Consider the following 16,461-nt stretch of genomic DNA (forward strand, 5'->3'; position numbering starts at 1 on the left):
TTAATATGTATTTATGTTTATTTGTATTTATTAATAATAGCACATTACACAAGTATTTATCTACTCATTATTTATTTTTAGTGTATTTATCAATAACACTAGATAAATATTAGCATTTATTTTACATATTTATTTATATTTTAACATTTTCTTGTGGCTAATTTATTCCCACTAATAAATTACAAAGAAATCTAAGGCATAACCACTTTGGAGAAGGGCAAAGGATTGAAAAAGAAGAACAGTGAGAGTCTGGGGTTTTGTTTTACATGAAAGCATTTACTTTTGGAAACAAATTTAAAAATACTTTTTTTTCGTATTTGGTGTGGGAAGGAAGTGCCTCTTACTCTAAATATATTGTTTCATTAATAGATTGGAAATACTGTTCAGAAGGAAGGCTGGCGCTTTTCAGATGGCTTTGAATATACAATGGACAAACACTTGGACAGTGTTTGAACACTGCAGTGATTGACAGCCTCTTGTAAAGCCTTTCAAAGGAGAAGGACACTTAAAGAGAAATTTTATCTTCTGATATAGCTAATCTCATACGTCATCTGATGGCATCAACCTGTTCTGACCTAAAACTCTTTGAATGCAAAGAGTTTTAAACTTCAATGTGCCCTGAAACTTCAATTAACCTAGAAGAAGTATACAGCAGTAGGCTGTTGTGAAAATTACAGAAATTTCAGATAACCCTTATGAAACAAATATTTATTTTCCAGCCCTTGCCTATTTCTTTGCTCCTATAACAGTTGTGCACACTGGTTACCCACCAGCCTATTTCAGGGTATCCAAGAGCTTCTTTTGAGCTACTGAGCCCTTTCCATTCCTGTTTTTAACACTGGTAAAGCTTTGTCATTTCAGTAAAGTTTTTAAGCTTTCTTCTAATTGTAATGCCTAAAATGAACTGACAGCTGATCTTAGAACAGCAGTGACAGAGGTTATGCCAGTAACAAATACCTGGCTTTGTGCTGCTGGTAGGGAAGCTGCACAATGTATTGGTGGAAGACAAAAGAACAAAATCCATAATTAAAATGCCTGATGCATTTGGAAGAATGTATCAGACAAGTGTCCTAATGCTGTTTTTTTACCTTCACATTGTTGTAGCAGTCATTGCTTACTTTGCCTCTACTGTGTTGAGCAATGCTCTCTTCTTCATCCATAGTCAGTCTGCACCTGAGAGAAATTTTTTTTCCATGGCCAAGCTGGGTAAAGCTTCAGTCTTATTATTTTGGCGTCAGGGTAGAAGCCCCAATACAATGCAGCCTGTGAGTAATACCTGGGAATGAAATGCCATAACTTAGGACGGTATAAATATTTTATTTTGTGTTAGGGTGGTAAAAAAGCATGACTTAATCCAGACTTAGTCCAGAATAAATCTTCAGTAGTTTAGTATAAAATGTCTTTGAAGGAAGGATGAAAATTAAGTTATGGGAGTAGTGTTTCTTCACAAATTTTCTGTTTTTCTGTAGTTTTGTGCTCAATAGCACACATATAAAAAAAGGCTTGAAATTCTGTGTCTCGTGTCATAGAAATATCTAAACACATATCTAAATGACTCGGCAAAGTGCATGTAGTTAAAGTAAAATAGTTTTTAACTTGCAGTGTTTGGTTTTGGTACAAACACTTTCTTTCACTGAGTGAGCAGCATTTTGTTGCTGACACTGGTGGAATTTTCATTCCTGTTAAAGCAATTCCATTTTGTAAAATGGCCTTGAGATGAGACTGAAGTGTTAACCTGACCAGGTTATAAGCATCACAGCTGAGAAAGTATGCACAGAACAGGTGCAAAGCCTTTGACAAAGATCCAAGTAGAGATCCGGATCTTAGAGGGAAAAGAGTTTTGCTTATGCAATGAAGTCTGCCTGTTTCACTAGTAGAAGTCTTTCTTCTAGTCTCCTGTCCTGGATGCATCTTGCAGCCTCAGGAATAAATTCTTCATACTGGTTTGCTGCTTCTGCTGTTATTCAGTTTTAGTTTTCTTTTGATATTTTTTAAACTTAAGCCCCGCAGGTTTTTGCTTGTTTGGTTGGTTTTTTAAGCTTAAAGCAGCTTTTTGTGTGGTAGATTTCACTATGCTTTTCACTAAATAGTGAAAAAATAATGATAAAACCAGTGTTTTATTAATTAAAAACCACTGGTTAATTAATAATTAATAATTAATGCTATGAAGGTGAGTTTGCTTCTGTTTAGCAAGTCATTAGAAGAATACCATAAGCAGCACAAAACTATTTCTTTCCAGTGTTTTGGTCAGAAGAGCCACAGAAATCCAAGGGCTTATTGATCACCTCCCAACAGCATAAAACCCCATTAAATTTAGCAACAGTGGCAAGCCAGCACCTTTCCCACGTGGGGTCTCTGCAGCTGACATGGAGTGGGTACATTCAGCTGCCACTGGAGGAGACGAGGGACGAGGGGCCAACTCCAAGGTGAGGAGAAACAGTGACCAGCCTAAAGAATGGGCAACTTCTGAACCAGTGGTCCCCAAATATGAATCCTCTTTCCACTGCTGCAAAGACAGAGTCCCTCTAAACACACCATCACTGCAAGAAAGAGAGTCTTCCTGGTGATCCATTTTGGGGTTCACGTTCAATTTTGGCTTTTAGCAGTATGTAGCCAGAGTAACTGCAATGACATCAATTGTGGATTGTATAGCTCAACACACACAATTTTGAAATTTGCCTCTGTCATTTTCGTTTGAGGAAGTGTTAATAAGGCCAAGAAATTATTGATGAACTTGGATAATCTTCGTGTCTTTCTGAGGCTACCATTCTTCTGATTCCTCAGAAACACAATAAAGGAAGATACAAACTCTAAAACGGCAATCAAGAAAGCACTTGCAAATTTCAATAAAAATTGAGCTATAAGACAAAAAAGGCTACAACTAATATTGGATTTGTATTACACTATAATTTTTAATCTCTGCTGAGTTGCTCTGAAGTCAGATCATTCATGGAAGTTGACTTTTTTATATATATATATATATATATATATATATATATATATATATATATATATGTAAAATATGAATGATTTGTGTTTACCGTCAAATCAAAATGACACTTGGAGACAATAAAAGAAATGAACAAGTGGATATACTTGTAGGAAGTTCATATTTGTACAAAACTAAGCCAAAACATGTGAGTGTAGCCCCAGGCCTCTTATGACTTGACTTCTATCTTATTGTCACACATATGTGATTACCTTGCAATTTTTTATTAAATCTCTTAGGAGCTGAAACTGGATGATCCTTCAGGACTCTTACAATGAAAAACAATCTCTGATTTTTCTCTGGAGAGCAATCACATGACACCAGAACACAGTGGAATTTGAAAGAAAATAGTACTCGAGTTTCTCATGCATAGCTCAGTTACTGCTTGCATTAAACAAAGTATCAGCATTCAAAACTTCCACGAGTTGAATCCTAATTCAAATTTAATTCCAATTGTATCCTAAATTTCAAAACACTGTCTTGTTTGAGCAAGTTGCAGGAAAGTACTTTTAGCAGTTGCCAAGATTGTTTTTTTTTTAACATATTTTTAATTCCTTTGGTAGATGAAAATGAAGATGACTTACACCAGTTGCCAATAATTTGTCAATATGTAACATTTCAAAGGATGATATGATAACTCAGTAGAAGGGTAACTGGGGTAGCTAAGATAACACTGTGCTGGTAAGCATTGGTCATTTTTTTCCTTAAACATCTTTCTTTCTCATCCTGGCATTATGAGTCATTACTGTGGTGGTGCTGTCTCCAATGTAAAATTTAAAGCATCTTCACTTGCAAACATTCCAACTTAGTGTCTGACAACACAGCAGTCATATATCTACTAAAACTTCAAGTACATGCCCATTAATTTTAAGGCTATTTTTTTCCCTGAGATTTCTTACATCATAACTCCTGAAATCCTGAGGAATTGCTGTGAAGAAAGCAGGAAGTTTGATTTACGTATTTCACCAATGTAATCACAGAAATTTAAACATCACTTAAGTAATGTGAGAATAAACAATTCTTCTAACTAAGGAAGGAATCATTACTGACTTATGATTTCTGTGACTTTTATTAATATATGTTTAATTCAGACTGAGAAATAGGAAAATCCCTCTTCATTCTTTGAAAGAGACATGGAAATTAATAGGAATTAATCAACTAATAAATCTGGATGGGTTTGCACTATCATGTGTGATGAAGATTGTACAACAGAGAGCAGCAGTAAAAACTCTACCACTAAGTATTTTGTCACTGCAAGAATTGTGGATATATTTACACTCATTCACAAATGAGACACTCCCTTATTGACAGCAAGTCCAATAAACTATGACTGATTCTATAATATAGAGGTTTTACTGAAGTTTATACTGGAAAACACACAGGATTATTTTGATGTCCTTACAGGCTAATCTGCTGACATCATCCAATCAGTGTGATTAGCAGAAAAAAATGCATCTTTCTTTTGGTTTAAAAGAGATGCCCGGTTATTACCTACAGCCTAAAATATGAATGATTCTTCTGTGAATGGTTTGAGTCTCTTTTCACTAAAATGCTGAACATCGCCCTTTTTTAAGACAAATGGTCCTGAGGCTTATCTTGCTGAGACTTTTTTTTTAATATTCTGCTAGGAAACTGGTACCAAATGTCTATATTGAGGCCTTGAGACCTTTGTGGGAGAATGAGTTAGACCAAATCTACTTTTTTCTTTATTATAGGTACTGCTTTTTTAAAAGTAGCTGTAAGTTTAGGACTGACAAAAAGTGTTGTCTTGATTTTGCTAGTAATTCACCATCCATCAGTACCAGCAAAGACCAGAGGTATGGAATGAGAGGTCAGTGGAGCCAGCCATCCTAGACCATATTGTTGAATCAGTATCCTTGGTATCTCAATTTGGGGTGACTCGTTATTTAATAAATCTATCTGTTCTACATCCAGAGCTAGAAAAACAATCGTAATAACACATATCTCATTCACGAGTACTGCAACTCCTCCTGGCAGAGCAGTCCATTACTCTGCATGTCAAGTATAAGTCCTGGCTGTGCCATGATGCACAGCCTTGTCTCCACTGATTCCCATCTGGGCGTAGGGAGAGTCTGATCTATGTTGCATGAGAAACCTCAGAGGAGAGACATTACTGAAAAAGGAATGCTCATCCAAAATATTTTTGTGCTGTAGCAACTTGTGTTTTAAAATCAAGATGAAGTTCAAGCTGATTAACTTGACAACTCTCCTATTTCTAAATGATCCATGTAACTGCTGTTAAGTTTTCACAGTTTGCTGCTGAGCAACCAACAGGCTTTCTTTTTGAGCCATTATTTCAAGTAGGTGGAAAAATACAACCAAGCAGCCTTGTGATTGCAAAAGTCTTTCTTTTGTAAACAAGTCACAAAGAGCCTCCTACTGCAGTTACAAAGGGGCATATATAAATGGGAAATTTTAGATGCAGGAAAGGTCTCCTGTTGTTCCTGAATACTTACCTAACAACTCAGAGGTGGGTAAAAACTGGTTCTGCCCCCATCTATACTACCTCTCTAAGGAAATCCATTTTTGTCCATCCAGTTTGAGCTGGAGGTAGATAGCAGCTTAATTGGACTTTCCTTACAACCCCAGGAATCTGAGCTGAGGACTAAGTGTCAGGAATGTGTGCATGAAAACCGCCTGCTTTCCTGCCCTTGCCCCTCTGCTTCTGTTGCTGGGAATTCTGGGTGTTCCAGCTGAGCCACCACTCAGGTTTCTCAAATCTCCCATTCATCCACAATCAGACCTATTGAGAAACTGAGAGTCATCCTTGGCAGAAGAATAATGAAGCCAATCTTCAGCACAATATGTGTGAGATTCACTGAACTACTGGACAGCCGATGGTGCAGCTGCTGAAGGTGCCCCAGCATGCTCTCCAGATGTGCTGCCAGGTTCAAAGCTCAGGTACAAAAAGAAATATGGAGGAAGACAAGCAAGTTCATTTATGTAGGGCTTGGAAAAACCCTGTTAAGAAGCAGCATAATTAGAAAGTGCCTGTGAAATAAAAGAACTGCTGTGCAGTTTTCAGACTATACATAAAAGGTTCTCGTCAGAAAAAGACAAGAATGTACACTGACTGAGGAAGGCTCAGTGAGATATCTTGGCCATGAAATTAAAGGCTTATCTCATATGGGGATAGGAAGTTCCACCTGGGACTATCAGACTTTTCTTCCCCTGGGAAGAAGTAAAGAAGTTTGCAAATGTTTTTGGATTATGTGGCAGAAATCCTCCCACTGTAGTATTTCCCATGTTTTGTTCTAATTGCTGTACTGAAGGCATCATGTTGTCCACATTACATTAGATTCAGCATTACTCACCCAGCTATTTTAAGGGTGTATAGCCTGAAGAACAACCCCAAGATTTCAATATAGAGATATATTCCATTAAATGCTGGCTGGGTTTTGTTGTGATTTAAGAATTCTGAGAGTACAATTTTAGATTATTCTTTAATCACCTGATTCAAAGAGCAAGCTGTAAATAAAAACCAGCTGTATCAACCAAATCACAAGGGCCTTCACCATTAGAGTTTGGATGTTGATGCTTTGTAAGGAAATATTTTCGTATGCAGAGAAAGGAAAAAAAAAAGAAAGAACACTACTGTTAGAGAAACAGGTGTGAATACGGAAAAGTGCAGAGGTGACCTAAATTATCTTCATTCTGCTCTTGTGTTACCTATTTATATTGATAATAATCAACATTGATAATATATAAGGCAACTCTGGGAAAGGACTGGCCTGAATTAAAAATGTCTGTCTAACCACTAGTACTGGTCACCACTGACCCCTGATTGGAGCACTCAAGCATTATGAAAATACATGTAATAATTACATGTAATTATTATTACATGTAATAATCAGTATTTTATAGACCACTAGAAACTAATTACTTTATAATTTTGCACATCAGAATGCAGCAAATACTCTGATTCTGCAAATGCATACATGTGCTTTACAATGCCAGAGGAGCACAAATATTTTGCCAGTTGAAGCCTCTGTAACATTACAGTGTTTCTTCAAAGGCACAGTTACTGGAGAGAGTGACAGAAGTACCTGTGTACTATTCTCTGTACTGCTAGTGGCACAGCCACCGTGTAAGTAAAAGCTCCCTGACTTTGCTGTTCTTTTGCTACTGATAGGGGAACTCCTCCAAACAATTCACAACTTGTCACTGCATGTCAATGGTCCAATTTAACTGACCGTAAACAACCATGGAAGAAAAAAATAAGTGGTTTCCAGAAACTACAGAAGTAAAACTGTCTCATAAATTAAATGCTCTGACAGGATGGTTTTAAGGCAATTTTGAAGCTAAAGGTTCATTCATACCTGAAATCAGAGGTATTACATTTTAAAAAATCAAAACTAAGAAAACTGAAATAGTATTTCTGTGCCACATAAATGTTATTTTTCTTTCTATGATCAAATTTTTCATGTTTCAGTGAGTAGATAGAGGTTAACTTTGGGTCTACTGTACCACAGAATTATTTGATAAGATAGTATGTAAAAAAATATCAAAAATTAAACTTTCTTTTCTCCCCCCTCAGAGAAGATGTAGTAAGTCCACTAAGAGGTCTGTATTGCCAGAAGTAAAAGATTTAAAGATGGGGTTTGCCAAATTCCTTTTAAATTTTATCACTCTTCTGTTAGTACACACACACTATTTAATGTTTTGAAGTTCATCTAGGAACAGGTGAGACATCTGCTGTTAAGTGGCTTGGCCAATGAATGTTTTTATATGACCATGAATCATACAGCAAAAAACTGTAATGTCCACTGGCACTATTCTTTATCAAGAAATTTTAAGTAAATTATTTTGTCAATTTTATTTTCTTGCCGTTATTGTCATTTGATGCTAATTGGGAAAAATAACAGTCGTAAAGGGTACTCTGATGCATTAAATACCTTTCAAATTCTGCCAAGTGTGAAGAAGGGGTGAGAAATCTCTGATGTCAGTGTATGCCATTTAAAATACTATTCAGCTTTGCAGTATACTTGACTAAATAGGTCTTGGGAAGAAAAACTTATTCTGCTGAAATGTTTAGACTCAGATTCTGGTTTGTTTTCATTTTTTTTTTCTTTTTAAGAAAAGATCTTTTTTTAGAAAACTCCCATTTCAAATTACTTCACTGCTTTTTAATTTGTGTGAAATACAGACTTAATGAGTAAGGGGAATTTCTTGTAAGAGATATAGGCTTGGGCTATAAAATTAATTCAAACAAAGTACAAAGAAATAAAATGTATATATCTGAATAACTTGCACCGTGGGACCCATTAGCACTTCTCTACAGAATTGTTTTAGATAGATGGCTAGGAATTTCTGTTGACCTATGCACTATTTTGTATTATCTTCAGGAGAGCTATGGATGGTGTTCTGTCCTCCAGGGCTTTCAAATGAATCAGAAGAGCATTCAAAAAATAGGGCAATAAAATTCATAAATTATTTCAAAATGATCAAGGGGATTAATTGAAAGAATAGACAGCACTTTTTAAAGAAGTTGGGAAGAATTTTAGTTTACATATTTCCCTGTCAAATCAAGCATAAAGTTGAGCAGTATAATATTAAACATCTCAAAATTATCAAGAAACCTTAATAAGAAACTTATTATGGGGTAATAGTTGCGTTTGGTGCAGTCATTACAGCAATATGGTTGCTGTAATTTTCAAACGTTGATGCTTTTCATGAAAATTGTTATGTTTGGATAATCCACCTCTTTGTATTCAGGTTTTCTGCTTCACAGGGGATCACAAGAGACCCAGAGTACCCATTAACTTGCATCATCACTTTTGGGTATTGTATATCTCTCAGATTACTTTCTCATATAATTCCAGTCATGGCATAGTTACTGGCTGAGAATTCATATCCTTTCTACCACTGCTTGTGCCTCCCACCACACTCAGGGACCCAGTCACATCCTAAGACACAAGACATGCTGCACAAATGCTCAGCTTCAGGGTTTTGAGCATTTTTGCATGGTCTCCTGCAGTGGATGTCAAAGGTTGAGGGACTTTTTACAAAGGCATGCAGTGACAAGACAACGGGGAATGGATTTAAGCTGCAAGAGGGTAGACTTAGATTAGATATTAGGAAGAAATTCTTGACTGTGAACCTGGTGAGGCATGGGAACAGGTTGCCCAGAGAAGCTGTGGATGCCCCATCTCTGGAAATGTTCTAGGCCAGGGTGGACAGGTCTCAGAGCAATCTGGTCTAGCAGGAGTTGTCCCTGCCAGTGACAAGGCAGTTGGAATGCAGTAAGTTTTAAGGTCCCTTCAAACTGCAACCATTCTGTGATTATATGTCATTCTATGATATGCAATGGACAAATTGCTTAATAAGGGTTACAGAAAAAATCTCAACATTCTCCACAGACGGTCAACTTCTGCAGAACAATTCCCTTTACGTAACATTTATGATACAGTACCTTGTTTTCCTTAGTTGTAGACATAGGGATTATGGTTGTAGATATTATTTATGTAAATATCTCTACGTGAAGTTAAGAGACTTGGATTAAATATTTGATGGAGTAAAGCCTTTGGTATCTTGTGTTTTTCAAATTCCAATGTTTGCAGACAGCAAGTGACTGGTTTGGACCCTTCTTGCACACCTTCATTATCTTGCAACTGACACAGATTATTTTTGAACCATCCAATGGAATTCTACATGATTTAGGACAGTTTTAGGAAATTTTTTTTTACTGACTAATACAGGGAGCATCTGAGACATCCAATTTTGTAGAGATATTATGACAGGAAATGTCAATTCAGAAATCTGTATCTAATTTTCAGGTTAGAAAAATATATCTACAGTAGATTTATGTTCATCCTTAACTGCTTCTGTCTTATAGAAACCATATATATATTATAGTTTTTATATTAACATATAAAATATTTTTTAATATTTTACATTTATTTCCCTAATTTCAGAAAGGACTGCAATTATAGGATGGAAATATACAAGCCCGTTTGTTTGAATTAGCCTTGTCACAGGGCACCTAAAACTCAGGAATATACAAGTGCAAGTGAGCTGATAATTCCATTATGACTTCAGTCTGTAGGAAACCAACAGGACCAGTATTAGCACCTGACACGTCACCACTGACTTGCCACTAAGCAAAAAGAATCCCTTTACAAAATGGTTTGTGCTTATTGCAGACTTGACCCTCCTACAATGAACTGTCTGTCACAGACCAGTTTGTGCTACAGATAGATTTAATCTGGCATTTCTGTCATGCGTAGACACATACATACACACACACGGAGTAATGGCAATAATCAAAAGCAGGACTGTAAATTTGGTTCAGTCACATGTATTTCATGTACTAACTATACCCTTTTTCTTTGCTGTATGACCTGGGAGATACCAAAATCACTTGAGTTAATTAAGGACTGTATAAACCAGGTGGGTTGTTTTTCTTGCTTATACCTTCCTTTCTTAATTCACAAAAATGCACAAACCCACATCCAGAGGAAACTATCAATGTGCCAGCCTGGCCAGTGTCCTGCAGGCTGCTTGCCAGTGCTTATTACTGCAAGACATTGCCTGCTCTGTGAAGGGCAGGATAAGACTGCACCAGAATTATGTAAAAGCACTTTTCCCCCTTGTAAATAGGGGTACAAAGGAAGCAGACACCACTTTATTGGTCACAGCCAATCAGAGAAAAGTCCTTCTTATCAAACCTGATTCCCTTTGATGACAAGATAACCCCCCCAGCTGACCATGGGAAGCTGGTTGAGGCAATCTTTTTGGATTTCATCAGAGCTTTCAATATTGTTTCTCCCAGAGCATCCTTCTGGATAAGGTATCCAGTGCTTAGCTGGATAAACACAGCATGCAAGGGATGAGCAGTGGGTTCAGGGGTCAGGAACAAAGGGTTAATGTGAATGGTGACCTGTCACTGAGGGGTTCCACAGGGCTCCATGCTCAGCCCTGTGCCCTTCAACAGCTTCATGAATGGCTTGGACACAGGACTGGAAGGGTTACTAATTTCAGATACAAAACTGGGAGGAGCAGCTGACTCCCTCAAAGGCAGGGAGGGCCTGCAGAGACACCTTGACAAATGAGGGGACTGGGCAGGCACCAGCTGCATGAAATTCAGCAAGGGCAAGTGCTGGGTTCTGCACCTGGGATGGGGCAGCCCTGGATGTACAGACGGACTGGGAAAAGAGTGGTTGGAGAGCAGAAATGAGTTCAGGAAATGGACATGGGTGTCCTGTCAATGACAAGGTGAACCTGAGCCCGCAGTGCCCTGGCAGCCAGGAGGGCCCCGTGCCCTGGGGGCATCAGGCACAGCATCACAGCCGGGCAGGGGAGGGGATTGTCCTGCCCTGCTCTGCTCTGGGGCAGCCTCACCTCGAGGGCTGGGGGCAGCTCTGGGTACCACAACACAAAAAGACATTGAGCTGCCAGAGAGTGTCCAAAGGAGCCACGAGGATGGGGAAGGGCCTGGGGTGAAGCCGTGTGGGGGTGGCTGAGGTGACCTGGTCTGCTCAGGCTGGAGGAGAGGAGACGGAGGGCAGAGCTCACTGCAGGTACAACTTCTTGTGAGGGGAAGAGCAGGGGCAGGCACTGAGCTCTTCTCAATGGTGACACTGCCAGGACCTGAGGGAACGGGCTGAAGGTGTTTCAGGGGAGGTTTAGATTCAGTATTAGAAAAGCATCCTTAACTCACAGGTTGATTGGGCACTGGAACAGGCTCTCCAGGGAAGCGTTCACAGCACCAGCCTGACAGAGTTCAAGAGGTTTTTGGACAATGTTCTCAGGCAAATGGTTTGACTCTGGGGAAGGGGCTATGCAGGGCCAGGAGTGGGGCTTTGATAATCCGTGTGGATCCTTTCCAGCTCAGTGTATACTGTGATTCTATAATTCAGTCTAGGCTTATCAATGTTATTTAGGAGAATAACCTTCCTGCTAAACCCACACATAGGACCTCTTTGGAGGCAATGGATGCATTGCTCATCCTGTATCTGAAAGCAGACTGGGAGGCACCTTCATAGCCAGCTGTGATGGATAGGAAAAGCTGTCTTTGGCACGTTGGAAGCCTTGGGCACTGGAGACCCATGATAGCCTCAGGGGCAGAGTGGGGATAGATCTTGTTCACCCCCTGGGGGGACTCCTCACCATAACTCCCATCCTGATGGTTCCCCTGGCGTGTCATGAGGTGGCAGTATTTAGTTTCCACTCTCTGGCTCTAGATACATGTGACATCAAATTCTCTTTTCCCAGATTGTTTTGCTTTACAGCAGACACCTCCACAGCATGGTTATGAACAGTTCATTCTGTGTACTACGGATGTGATCGCTAGCACTTGGACCTAAGCCGTCTGATTGGTGAGGCTGCTTCAAAGTGAGAGATGGGATCACATGATGAGCTTATTATTTGATTTCATTGCATTAATATTTGTCACTGCAGCTAGATGTATGATCTGAGATGTGCCAGGAGAGTTTGACCCATAATCTAGGGTCACTGATTTACTCATTGGTCTATTTAGTCTTTCCAAGGATATCCCTTATTCAATAGGGTCTGGGCTAGGAGAATGCAGGCCCAGGGTCTGTAAGCCAGGGGAGTTCCCACTTGCACTGGATGTGGACTTGGCATGACAGAAGGCTCTTGACAGCCTTTGAGGGTTCAAGATATGAAAAATATTTAATGAGTTTAAGATTGAATCTGCTTAATAACTGGAATGATAGAATGTGGACTTGAAATGCAAATATCCAAAATGCAAATTTGCCTGTAATCAGGTGTCAATAATGAGATTACAGTTGAGTTTTATTCATTGAGAGCAAAAGAAAATATGCTGACCTCAGTGAATTCAATCACAATGGAAAAAGCGTGATTTGACTTTACTCTGAGAAAAATAAGTGTAAAGTGTTAGGTAAATAACTTTCAACAGAAAAAGACAACATGAACTTTCTTGCACAAGACCATAGTGATAAATTTCACTGGGAACCTCAGAGACACTTCTTGGCTCAGAATGAAATAAATGCAGCAGGTATATGCAGATGATCTGCATGAAGCATGAAGTATTCTTTTCCATTAAGGAAGATAGGAAGTCTGATTTCTGCACAGTCTGATTTCTATATATTCCCTGCTAGAGATGAAGTAGAAACCAGATCAGATCAAAGCTTTTGGGCTTTCCAAAAGAAACAGAAAAATGGCATACCTAGCATAGACGTGAACTTTTAGTCTTTCAATTTAGGAAAAGGTATCATGGTGGAAATAGTTCTTTATGACTTTTAGGAGTGTCCCACCCTGTCCTACTGCTCCTAGGAACACATTTCCCAAGGAATCACAGCCTTATTGCAGGCGCTTCAGGCTGTCTGACATATTGATGAACTAGCTAAGCATGAATGCTTTTTGTTTTTCTGCTGATGCTCAAAAGTTAGGTTTTAAATTATGCCCCATTTAAATAGAAAAAGAAGTGATCAAATTAAAGAAATGGTTTTAAATGAAGCTTTGAATGTTGACACTTTACAACCAGAGACCAACCACTTTGTGGAGACATTTTCACATTTCAACACCATTTCTCTTGATTTTCACTAATCCATAAAACAGCATATGGGAAATTGTGTAGTCTTCACACAGAAAAACAGTGCTTCACTGTCATTCATGAGCTTCTGAAACTTAGGTTTGTTCTGAGGTGTTGCTCCAGTCATGGCTCATTGAACAAATATATATAAGGAATGTAGTGACATTTGTACAGGTTTTAATTTTTTTTTTGCATTTATTACTGAAACTAGTTTTATAAAAACCACAATACTGGCTGTGTATTACACAAGGTGTTAGAAATAATTTTTCTTTCAGCAATAGTAATTACTTAGGAGGACGTCCTAAATGAACAAGAACAAGAAGAGGAAAAAGAAGATATATGGCGTAGGTAAGGCAGATAGGTGGGAGAGAACTAACATAGGCACAAAATTTCTTAGAATTTTTAGGGTTGGGGGAACCTAAAAGTTCTATTTCCAGCCCTCATGCCATGGGCAGGGAAACTTCTACTAAATCAGGTTACTCAGAGTCCCATCCAGCCTGGCCCTGGTCATTCCCAGGGATGGAGCATTGACAGTTTCTCTAGGCAACCTGTGCCAGGTCCTGATCAAGTGAAGAACTGGGAAGGATTTCTTCCTAATATCTTCATTCCAGACTGAGTACATACACTTTTATTGCACATCGGAATATTCTTAATGGAGATATGCATTCTAGACTAAAAGTGTTCTAATAAACAATGCTTCTAGTATAATTGAATTTAAATAAAGCACTATCTACTCAGTAGATTAAAAAATCTTTTTCTAGATCTCAGCCTATTTCACTGTTCTGACCAGCACGTCATTGACAGACACAATGATTTTAATATTTGCAGGTAAATATCGATCTTTTATCTCTATCAGTCAGTCTAAGTGTGGGAAAACATACTGCTTGCCCAGCAGCCTAAAGGATTTTTTCTTTAACTATAAAACAATATAGAAATACAGATCCTGTTGTTATGCATTTATGCAGCATTTATTTTGTAAAAAAGGTAAAAAATTAAAAATAGCAACTGCCCTGAGAAATGTGTTAAGAATAAAAGCCTAGAGCTGTAGGCCTGGATTTGGGTAAAATAAGATATGTGATAATTTGGTTTCCTTTGTCCTGTAGGGATTTATAAATTTTTGTTTCTGTTTAGAAAAACTTTAAACCAGCAATGAAGTCCGTACCTGAAAGGGAAAGTTTGAAATAATATACAAATAAAGTTACAAAATAATTCTCCCTGTGGTCTTGTCGGAAGAATTGCAATAGCTAATGAATGAAAGGAAGGGTCAGAATATGACAAATATCTCAAAAGATTGAACATAATTTTTCTCCAGACTGGCTGATGTTGGTAAAATATTATATCATTCCAGACAAGTCCATCACAGCATTAGTCATGGATTCAATAAATCCATTTTTACACAATTTTCTAGACAATTTAGTGGTGTCAAATGATGAAAAATTTAACCTTCATGGATTTTTTGAGTTCTTTCCCAAACACAAAGCTATAGTGTCAAAAGTTTCCTGACTTAGTTAAGTCTTAGAGTGAGTTGTCTTATGGGATAGGACATGGTTTAAGGGTTTCCAACTATTATGCAATGAGATATACTGTTTTCCCCCTTAGTTAGCTTTGGTACAAAAACTTTCTATTCTCTAACATCAGCCAATGCTCTCTATACAAAAGCTCATGAGACACAACGTCAATATTTTTCTACTTTAATACATGCTTTTGTTCACTGACATAAATTCTTGCAACGCTATGTTTCTTGTAAACAAGCATTAGAGGAAAAATAATACATATTTTCTGACATGTGATTTTCAGGGAAGGTGTCTTTAATACCTCCTCCCCTCTAAATAAGGTATTTTATTAGCTGTATACCAGAGTAAAGAAAAAGTAAGTTAGAAAGGGGAGAGAATCATAGGGCTTTGTTACACAAAGATTGGATTAATAAAAACATCTGAATCATTAAGTGCTCAAGTGTTTAATGTCATTTAACATCAACCATAAGTCATTGTTGTATCTTCCCAAAATGAATACTTCCAAATTGTGAACAGAGAATTCTATGGCCACATTGGATAATGTGGGCTTGTTTATAATAGCTTTCACATTAAATCTACCACATAGTGGACATCTAAAAAAAGTGCTTGAGCCTCCTATTAAATAAAGGCATGAGGATTTGTTTTAAATTTGTCTTCCTATACATTTAACACCTTCATTTAGACTATTTTATAACCTTTGATTTTTTTTGATCTTGCCGCTAAACTGTAGCCAAACACTTTAGATGCCCAGTAAAAATTAGCTCTTAAGCCTGTGGCAGGAAAGCAACAAATCCTTGTTAAGTTCTTCACGCAGTTTATGGGGCTCCAGGACCAAAAGTCTTTTCTATCTATCGTGTCAGCTGCAGAATGAAGTCGAACAAAACTGGCCACAACTATAAAGTGTTGATGTCATTTCCATTGATTTGCTCCCAATGAATCACAGTCAAAACAAAGAGGTTTTCCTAACATTTCTGACCTATATTCCTCTGAAACAGAGGAAAACCACGTGCCTTTCCAACTGATGTAAAGTTCTGGTTGATATTTTGGGCACGATATGGCTTTGTGTCTTTGTGTCCTCAGGGGACAATAGAAAAATCAATAAAGAAATCCAGAATGTCCATATGCTTTCATGATCTGGAAAAAGAAGTTGAATAGAAGGTGGAAATAAAAACAGTGAGTACCATATCATTCTTGTGCACATCCTCTTTTGATACCAAAACTTTTAACTGTTTCTCAAACTGACATCATACTTTCTACTATGAAATGGAGTGTCTGGGAAGAGTTATTGAGTGATTGGTGTACCTGCTGAAGCAATGTTAAAGAAAGGTATTACTGCAGACATCCTGCTCAGAAGGATGGTCTGACTGGCTGCTGTCACTCCACAGAGCTTCTTGATGAGCTGTGAGATTCTTAGCTGGGAG

This window comes from Fringilla coelebs, assembly GCF_963513975.1.
Source record: "Fringilla coelebs genome assembly, chromosome: Z".
Taxonomy (NCBI): domain Eukaryota; kingdom Metazoa; phylum Chordata; class Aves; order Passeriformes; family Fringillidae; genus Fringilla; species Fringilla coelebs.